Source organism: Acinonyx jubatus, chromosome E2, assembly GCF_027475565.1.
Source record: "Acinonyx jubatus isolate Ajub_Pintada_27869175 chromosome E2, VMU_Ajub_asm_v1.0, whole genome shotgun sequence".
NCBI lineage: Eukaryota > Metazoa > Chordata > Mammalia > Carnivora > Felidae > Acinonyx > Acinonyx jubatus.
The window spans coordinates 16,388,533-16,399,355 of NC_069396.1; positions in this window are offsets into that span (position 1 = coordinate 16,388,533).

Here is a 10,823-nt window from a genome sequence, read left to right on the forward strand (position 1 = left end):
CTAAACCATGAAGTATTCAGATTAGGAGGTTATTGACCTGCATCCTGGGCTAAGTGAGCACCAACTACATCAATGGGACAGATAAATAAAATGCAGGTTAAAAATTAAACATTCTGCCAACTAATCTTTGACGAAGCAGGAAAGAATACCCAATGGAATAAAGACAGTCTCTTCAGCAAGTGGTGCTGGGAAAACTGGGCAGCAACATGCAGAAGAATGAATCTGGACCACTTTCTTACACCATCTACAAAAATAAACTCAAAATGGATCAAAGACCTAAATATAAGACAAGAAGCCATCAAAATCCTCGAGGAGAAAGCAGGCAAAAACCTCTTTGATCTTGGCCACAGGAACTTCTTACTCAACACATCTCCAGAGGCAAGGGAAACAAAAGCAAAAATGAACTACTAGGACCTCATCAAAATAAAAAGCTTCTGCACAGCAAAGGAAACTATCAGCAAAACTAACAGGCAACCGACAGAATGGGAGAAGATATTTGCAAATGATATATCAGATAAGGGGTTAGTATCCGAAACCTATAAAGCACTTATCAAACTCAACGCCCACATCCAGTGAAGAAATGGGCCAAAGACATGAATAGACACTTCTCCAAAGAAGACGTCCAGATGGCCAACCGACACAAGAAAAAATGCTCCACATTACTCATCATTAGGGAAATACAAGTCAAAACCACAATGAGATACCACCTCACACCTGTCAGAATGGCTAACATGAACAACTCAGGCAACAATAGATGTTGGCAAGGATGCAGAGAAAGAGGATCTCTTTTGCATTGTTGGTGGGAATGCAAGCTGGTGCAGCCACTCTGGAAAACAGTATGGAGGTTCCTCAAAAAACTAAAAATAGAACTACCCTATGACCCAGCAATTGCACTACTAGGCATTTATCCAAGGGATACAGGTGTGCTGTTTCGAAGGGACACATGCACCCCCATGTTTATAGCAGCACTATCCACAATAGCCAAAGTATGGAAAGAGCCCAAATATCCATTGAAGGATGAATGGATAAAGAAGATGTGGTACATATACACAATGGAGTATTACTTGGCAATCAAAAAGAATGAAATCTTGCCATTTACAACTACGTGGATAGAACTAGAGGGCATTATGTTAAGTGAAATTAGTCAGAGAAAAACAAATATCATAAGACTTCACTCACATGAGGACTTCAGGATATACAACAGCTGAACATAAGGGAAGGGAAGCAAAAATAATATAAAAACAGGGAGGGGGACAAAACTAAGACTCTTAAATATGGAGAACAAACAGAGGGTTACTGGAGGGGTTGTGGGAGGGGGGATGGGCTAAGTTGGTAAGGGGCATAAAGGAATCTATTCCTGAAATCAATTGTTGCACTATATGCTAACTAAATTGGATGTAAATTAAAAAAATAAAATAAATTTTTTAATAAAGATGTCTTCAAATTAAAAAAATAATTAAACATATTCTGTTTAATGTTAGAGTCCTAACAGTATTTTTAATTAAAAAAAAACAAAGGTAAAAATATTTTCTCCTTTTTAATTTTTGATATACAGAGATCAGGAAAGCAACTGGATATATATACCAGTGCTATTAAAAATAAAAGGTTTCTGTTTTTGTGTTTTACTCCATTCCTCATTCTATATATAGCATTATAACAAATCCATTTTAATATCATTTAAGTGGACACTCTCCTTTCATCAGTATTTTCTGAAAAGGCTTTCTTTGGGAAATTATTTTCTAAACTTTGTTTCATTAGAATGGCATATCTAAGGGACATGCCTGGGTTTTCACAACAGCTCAACTACTACAAGGCAAAAGCAATACCTTGCAACAATTTTCACTGGTGATGTAACTGTCCTGGTTTTTCAGCCTCTTCACTATAAAGAATATTTCCCCCTGGATAATCAGTCCTATAGTCTATGCAAGTCCTAAAGATTCCTGAATCTGCCATTTACAAGCTGTGTGACATTGAACACTGACTCTACTCTCCCTGCCTCAGTCTTCTCATCTATAAAATGGAACAATTAGGGGCGCCTGGGTGGCGCAGTCGGTTAAGCGTCCGACTTCGGCCAGGTCACGATCTCGCGGTCCGTGAGTTTGAGCCCCGCGTCGGGCTCTGGGCTGATGGCTCAGAGCCTGGAGCCTGGTTCCGATTCTGTGTCTCCCTCTCTCTCTGCGCCTCCCCCGTTCATGCTCTGTCTCTCTCTGTCCCAAAAATAAATAAACATTGAAAAAAAAATTTTTTTAATGGAACAATTATAATATTGTTATAAAGAATTTAGGATTGGGGCCCCTGGGTGGCTCAGTTAAGTGTCCAACTTTGGCTCAGGTCATGATCTCACAGTTCATAGGTTCCAGCACTGTGTCAGGCTCTGTACTGACAGCTCAGAGCCTGGAGCCTGCTTCAGATTCTGTGTCTCCCTCTCTCTCTCTCTCTCTCTCTCTGCCCTTCCCCCACTCATGCTCACGCATGTGTGCGCTCTCTCAGAAATAAACACTAAAAAAAATGAATGTAGGAGTTAAGCATCCATTCATGATAAAAACCCTCAACAAAGTGGGTTTAGGTGAAACATACCTCAAAACAATAAAGGCAATATATGAAAACCCACAATTAACACCATACTCAATGTAGAAAAACAGAGAGTTTTCATCTAGGATGAGAAAACAGACAAGGATGTCCACTCTTGCTACTTTTAATCAGTACAGTACTGCAAGTCCTAGCCATAGCAATTGGACAAGAAAAAGAAATAAAAGGCACCTGAATTGGTGAGGAAGAAGTACAACTGTCACTATTTGCAGATGACATGATACTATACACAGAAAACCCTAAAAACTCCACCAAAAAAAACTACTGCAAGTAATAAATGAATTCAGTGAAGTTCTAGAATACAAAATTAACATACAGCCATCTGTAACGAAGAAGAAGAAAAAGAAATTTAAATAACAATTCCATTTACAACTGCACCAAAAAGAGTATCTAGGAATAAACTTAACCAAGGAGGTGAAAGACTTGTACTTTGTAAACTGTAAAACATTGATGAAAGAAGAGATGACACAAATAAATGTAAAAATATACCAGACTCATGGGTTGGAAGAATTAATAACTATGAAAATCTTCATACTACTCAAAGCAATCCACAGATTCAATGTAAGCCTTATCACAACACCAATAGTGTTTTTCACAAAACTAGAATAATCCTAACATTTGTATGGAACCACTAAAGACCCTGAACGGCCAAAACAATCTTGAGAAAGAACAAACCTGAAGGTCTCACAACCTCAGATTTCAAAATATACTACAAAGCTATAATAATGGCAACAGTATGGTACTGACACAAAAACAGACACAAATATCAATGGAACAGAAGAGAGAACCCAGAAATAAACCCGTACTTATATGGTTAATTAATTTACAACACAGGAGGGAAGACAATGGGGAAAAGACAGTCCATTCACTAAGTGGTTCTGGGAAAATTCGAGCTACATGCAAAAGAATGAAACTGGACCACTTTCTCACACCATACAAAAAAACCAACTCAAAATGGATTCAAGACCTAAATGTGAGACCTGAAATCATAAAACTTCTAAAAGACAACATAGGCAGTAAACTCTTTGACATCAGTCCTAACAACATTTTTCTAGATACATCTCAGACAAGGAAAACAAAAACAAAAATAAATTATTGTGACTACATGAAAATAAAAAGCTTTTGCACAGCAAAGATAACCATCATTAAAACAAAAAGGTAACCTACCAAATGGAAGAAGATATTCACAAATTATATATCCAAAAGGGGACTAATATCCTAAATACATAAAGAATTTATACAACTCAATACCAAAAACAGCAACAAATAATTTGTTTAAAAATGGACAGAGGACCTGAATAGACATTTTTCCAAAGACCTACAGATGGCCAACAGACACAAAGATATTCAGTATTACTAATCATCAGGGAAATGCAAATCAAAATCACAATGAAGTATATTACCTTACACCTGTCAGAATGGCTAGAATAAAAAAGACAAAAAATAACAAGCGTTGGTGAGGATGTGGACCAAGAAGAACCCTAGCGCACTGTTGGTGGAAATGTAAATTGGTGCAGCCACTGTGGAAAACTGTATGGAAATTCCTCAAAAAATAAAAAATGGAAGTACCATATGATCCAGCCATCCCACTACTGGCCCTTTACCTAAAGAAAATAAAAACACCAATTCAAAAAAATGTACACACTGCCCTGTTTATTGTAGCATCATTTACAATAAGGAAGCAACCCAAGAGTCCATTGATGGATGAGTAGATAAAGGTGTGACACATACATATATAATATTACTTAGTCATAAAAAAAATGAGATCTTACCATTTGTAACAACATGGATGGACCTAGAGGGTATTATGTTACATGAAGTCAAAGAAAAAAAATACCACAATTTCACTTATATGTGGAATTTATTTTTTTTTATTTTTTTTAACGTTTATTTATTTTTGAGACAGAGAGAGACAGAGCATGAATGGGGGAGGGTCAGAGAGAGAGGGAGACACAGAATCTGAAACAGGCTCCAGGCTCTGAGCTGTCAGCACAGAGCCCGACGCGGGGCTCGAACTCACAGACCGTGAGATCATGACCTGAGCCGAAGTCGGACGCTTAACCAACTGAGCCACCCAGGCACCCCTTATATGTGGAATATAAATACACAGACAAACAAGGCAGAAACAAAACCATAAATACAGATAACAAATTGATGGTTGCCAGAGGGGAGGAGGGTTGAGGCAAAATGGGTGAAGGGGAGTGGGAGATAAAGACTTCCAGTTATCAAATGAATAAATCAGGGGATGAAAGGTACATCATAGGGCATATAGTCAAGGGTTATTGTAACAGCATCGTATGGTGACAGATGGTAGCTACATTTGTGGTGAGTATAGCCTGACATACAGAGTGGTTGAATCATTATGTTGCATACCAGAAACTAATGTAACATTGTATGTCAACTACAATAAAAGAGATTTTTTAAAGAATAAATGTATTAAGATTTAGGAGGGATTTAGAACAGTACCTAGTACATAATAAGCACTATGTGAGTGTTAGCTGTTATCATTTTTATTACACAGATTAAGACCAAAACTAATTACCCACAATGGTAATTTGCATCATAAAAGAATGTTTGTTGACTTCCTTCCCTTCCTTGTTTCAGTTCCCCAATGTCCTACTCTGTCTCAGAGCCTGCTTGTAGGGGAACCCAATTAAAACAAGCCAATTGATTTTACAGGTTAGAAAACTCTGCAGTAAAGGAAAGGGTTTTAGATAATCTTAGGGATGCTAGTATACTTGGAACTCACTGGGAAAAGCACCACACAATCTGATGATCTAAGTCTGGATGGTAACATTATTAGCTGTTTGTATCCTGGCTTTTAAAATCAATGAGGAAAGGAAGAACTAGTCAATAAATTGAAATAACTTGCTGACCATCTTGGGGGACAGAGTAATAAATTAGATCTCTTACCTCACATCCCTACAAATGCCAAAGATGTCATTTTGATGTGGAAAGGCTTCCAAAGACAGAAACTCTTTCCTACACCCAAGGTCCCTTCCCAGGCTCCTCACCTTCAATGGAAAGGAGGGGATGGAATGAACAGAAATTGTGAAAGTAGGAGCTGTAAGCTTTGTAAAGTGACAGCACATGGAGCACCCTAGACAAGGAGTCTCAGACCTTGATCTTGGATGACAGACTAAATAAACTGTGCAACATCATCTCTGCTTGTCTCACTCTTATGCTATATATAAAACCTTCCATGGCTCTCACCGTTTATCAAATTAACTTATAAAACCCTTTAGCTGAGTATTTTGACATCTAAGACCCTAACTTACCTTCCAGCTTATTCTTGATCCTCTTCTAGGTTTATCCTACCCTTCATTCATACTGACCGTTGCACTGTTCTACACACACACACACACACACACACACGTTTACTTGCCTCCATGCCTAGATGTGAGCTAGGTGCTCTACCTAGAGAGTTTTCCCTTTCCCATCCCAGGTTCATCTCAGAGCCAAGGTTTCCCGACACCCAGTAGGGTGATGGTCAATGTTTAACAATCAGCACTGGGGCATCTGCGTGGCTCAGTCAGCATCTGACTGTGGTCATGATCTCGCAGTTTGTGGCTTCAAGCAGTTTGTGACAGCAAACGGCAGTTTGCTGACAGTGCGGAGCCTGCCTCAAATTCTGTGTCCCCCTCTTTCTTTGCCCCTCCCCTGCTCACATTCTATCTTTCTCTCTCTCAAAGATAAACAATCATAAACAATCAACAACAACAATCAGCACTGGATGGAGGAAGCCCTGAGTTGTAGCATTTACCAGCTTCAGGGTCAATATTCTCACTGTGGTGCATTTCAAGCCATTAAACTGACATCAGCCAGCAGGCAAAATTCCAGAAAACACAACAGGCTACAAACAGGCAACATAGCCCTCTGTAGCATAGCACCTTTCCTAATCCTCCCCTCCACTTCCCATCTTCCCACCTCCCCTCCCAGCAGATATCATTTGTGTCCCCCACCCAGAACCTCCTCTCCCCTTAGAGCACTTTGCATTTAACTTGCTTTATTATCCCCCTCATCATATAGTTAAGAATTTGCTTTATCTACCCACAGACTAAAAACCATTTGAAAATAATTCATTGTTTTATTCCTTGTTAAAACCCCTGTAGAATTTTTTTAAGTTAATCTGAGAGAGAATGCTCACACGTGGGAAAGTGGGGAGCGGAAGAGAGAGAGGGAGAAACAGAGAAGCTCAAGCAGGCTCCAAGCTCAGCACGGAGGCTGATGCAGGGCTCTATCTCATGACCAGAGAAATCATAACCTGAGTTGAGATTAAGAGTCAGACACTTAACCAGCTGAGCCACCTGGATGCCCCAGACACTATAGAACTTGAGGAAGGGGTCATAAACTCCCCAGGGCCCAGAGCAAGATGGAGTAGAAAAACAAAAATTCATAGAGAATGTTTAGGAAGAGTTTTTAGCTGCTTAGAAGTGCTATGAAATGTATGTCTTTAAGTAGGAAAAGAAGTGACAGACTTGAACGTTTGATCCTGTTTATCTACCCAACGTAGAAGTGAGTCACATAAGAAATAAAAAGTAACTCCAGTATTCTTGCTTCTTGCTTTCTATTTTTTTCCCCAAAGCATGCCATCTGGGCCTCAACCTCAGGAAATGTCTTGTCCCATGTAAAACTATTCGCATTCTCTCCATCTCCCTACCCTCTAAGGAAGCGTTGCTCATTGAGAACATGAGATCACTGAAGATAAGGATGAGGTCTTCTTTGCTCTTATAATCCCCAGATCCAGCCTAATGCTTGGTACCTGGCAGGAAGATATAGTGAGTACACAAAATCATTTTTTTTTTATCTAAAAAAAGGCAATGGGTTTGAACTAATAGAAGTATTGGTGTTATTCACATAATATCCTTTTCAATTGAGCCAAACTTTAGGCTGTTACCCAGAGGGTAGATTATAGTAGTGAGGACCTCTGTCTGCCCCCTCCCAAACCTTAACACCTGAAGACCTGTGAGCTCTTTGTATGCTTATTAGGATGAAGGTCAAGGCTAAAATGCCACTCATTTATTTCTTCCTTCATTCTGCCAATATTTATCTAGTACCTTTTATATGCCAGACCCAGTGCTAGAAATTGTACACATTTCTTCAAAGTTGGCACTCATTTTATATCCAATGCAGAAGAAAAGAAGATTCATGAAATTCTTGAATGCCCCAGGGCAAGAGGCATGACACAATAGCACAACAACCTTAAAACAGTACCACCTGCCAAATGCACACCCAATACTTAAAATCCAGGTCGTTTCCAATTTTCCTAAACCATACACTTAAAGAGAATTGTTACTGGAAGGTTTGTGAATACTAATAGTACAGCATTAAAAATGTTCTACAATACAGTCCTAAGGAAGTGATGAATCACTAAATTCTACACCTGAAACTACTATTACACTGTATGTTAACTGGAATTTAAATAAAAACTTGAAATAACAAAAAAATATACACTCCTAAGGAGACAATGAGCTCAAAGGGCTTGCTTAAAAAACTCAGCAACAGTTTTCCAGATTACTCACAAAGTCTTCCTGCTATACAGCTTAAAACTTATTGGTATTTAATGGTGGCGTTTATTTGCCAGTCATAGATACTTGTCTGTGACAGCAAATATGATGGTCAACTCATCAGTAAATACTACCAACTTAATCAACAAAATGTGCCTTATCTAACTACACCATCTCCACTGATGTTATTCCTGGTTAAGTCTCTACCACCTCTTTCCAGACTACTCTAACAGCCTTGTAACAGAGTAGTCAAAGCCATCCTCTTAAAGTACAAATCAAATGTAGATCCTCCCTTGCTTAAACTCCAATGGCTTCTGCAGATTTAAGGAGACTCCAAGATCACTCTCATTTCTGACACCACTACAAAGTTCTAGTGTCCCCATGACCACCCTCACTTGTGTCACCAATTATAAGTTTGGGAATCCCAAAGACCACCCTCAGGTTGGGTAACTTGCTAGAAAACCTCAAAGAATGCACTGAAAGCTATTATACTCATGGTTCTGGTCTATTACAAAGTAAGGATACAGATTAACATCAGCGAAAGGAAGAGGAACATGGGAAAGAGTCCAGGATAGCTCTCCACAGAGCTTCCAGTTGTCCTTTCCCAGGAGAGTCATGGATAGAACTAACTCTTCCCTCCAATGATATGTGACAATACTCATGGTATTATTGCCGGGGAAGTTCAACCAAGCATTGGTACCCAGAGTTTTTATTGGCATTCAATCATCTACATATGGTTGGTTATCTATATGCCTGATCTTTAGCCTCCAGTCCCTCTGGAAGTTGAGCTGCTACTGTATGGCCCAAAACAACCACAATAAATCACAATGTTAAACTATCCAGTGTGACTCAGGACCACCAGGTAAACAAAGACACTTATCAGGCAGGGCATCCCATAGAGCTCCCAGGAGCTGAGGGCAAAAGCCAGACCTCTGTCTGGGTAAAGTTAACTGTTTCCAATACGTTCAGAACCAAAACTCCTGGTCTATAAGGCCAGATAAGATCTAGCCCCTACCTGCCTTTCCTACATCTCCATTTCCCCATCACTTGCTCTGCTCCAATCACATCTGCCTTCTTTCAGTTCCTAGGATAAAGACAGCTCCCAAGTAAGGGCTGCAGCTCATGCTGTTCCCTCTGCCTACAATGCCCTTCCCCAGATGTTCATATGGTTGTCTGTGGCCATGAAATTAATTGTCACCTCCTTAGAGGCCTTCCCTGAACACCCTAGCAAAAGCAGTTGCAACCTGCCTCCTGACACACACACACACACACACACACACACACACACACACACACGGGCACACACTCACACACACTACAAATGCACACACTATACACAAACACTACACACACCTATGCATACCTGCACAGACTACATACACATACGTTCTCTCCACTCCATTGAACTATCATCTTCATAGAACTTTTTAGGACCTAAATTATTATTTATTGCTTCTGTGTTCTTTACAGTAAAAATGTTTTAAGCCTTATTCACCAATCTTACTGACCATTCTTTTTGCAGTGTACAAACTGATACCTAATATCCAGTATGTGTTGAAAAAAAATTGTGGATTGACTATGTGCCTCATATGGGACAAATATAGACACACAGAATTGTACTTCCCCTAACTGGCTTCAGATAAAGTGTATAAAAAGCATTAAAAACAAGTCTCTTTTTCTTAGTGACCAAGAGACTAGACACTGTATGCCATTTATAATTAACCAAGGGAAAATGTTAATATGAATATATGAAGCCTAATCAAATTAATGAGTCTCATTTCCCATGTGGATTGTTAAATCAGTTAAATGAGATGCCAACCTGGACCCAGGAGAGTGAAAGTTTAATCTTTTTCCTTTTCACCTGTATCAGAAAACCTGAGTTTCCAACTTAATGCTATACAATTAAAAGTATAAGTTGATTATTCACCAATTAAAAAGAAATGAACTATCAAGCCACAGAAGACAAATCTTAAATGCATATTGCTAAACCAATCTGAAAAGGCTACCAACTGTATGACCCCAACTATATGACATGCTGGAAAAGGCCCAACTATGGAAACAGTTGTTGGGAAGGAAAATTTTTTCTCTGCACTTCTAAGTTTCTTACAGCTAGTCTAAGCATTAAATTGTCATGAGACAGATTAACAGAGAAAATGAAATTTCATTCCATACATATAGGAATATCACATAAAGAAGTTCAAAGACAGAAAGGTAAAATGAGGAATATATGCCATCCTGAGCTAAGGAATGGAATAGGGGCCTGGCACTTCAAGGGGAGGAAGGTAATTCACAGGACAATACGAAGAGCAGATGTTTGGTAATTATATGTTTGTCTCACCATACAGATGGGTGACTCAGATAAAGTTTATCTCTGGTGATAATGCTTACTCTGGGAAAGACTGCTAATTTAGAGTCTTCTAAGTAGTTAAGTGAGGGACTCTCTTGAGTCTACAGGGTCTCGATTATCTTCAACTCAAGATATTCCACACGCCCAAGTGGCACATTTTAGAGAGACTTGTCCTGAACCCCTTCACAATAAAAAGAAGAGTGATTACCAAAGCTTTAGGGGTAGGGATAAATAGATGAACAGTTTCACGGACTTGTGCTCCAACAGGATACCGTAATAGTGAACACATGTCCTACATTTGTCAAAACCCATAGAATATATACAACACCAAGAGTAAACCTTAATGTAAATGATGAATTTTAGTTAATAATGATTTTAGT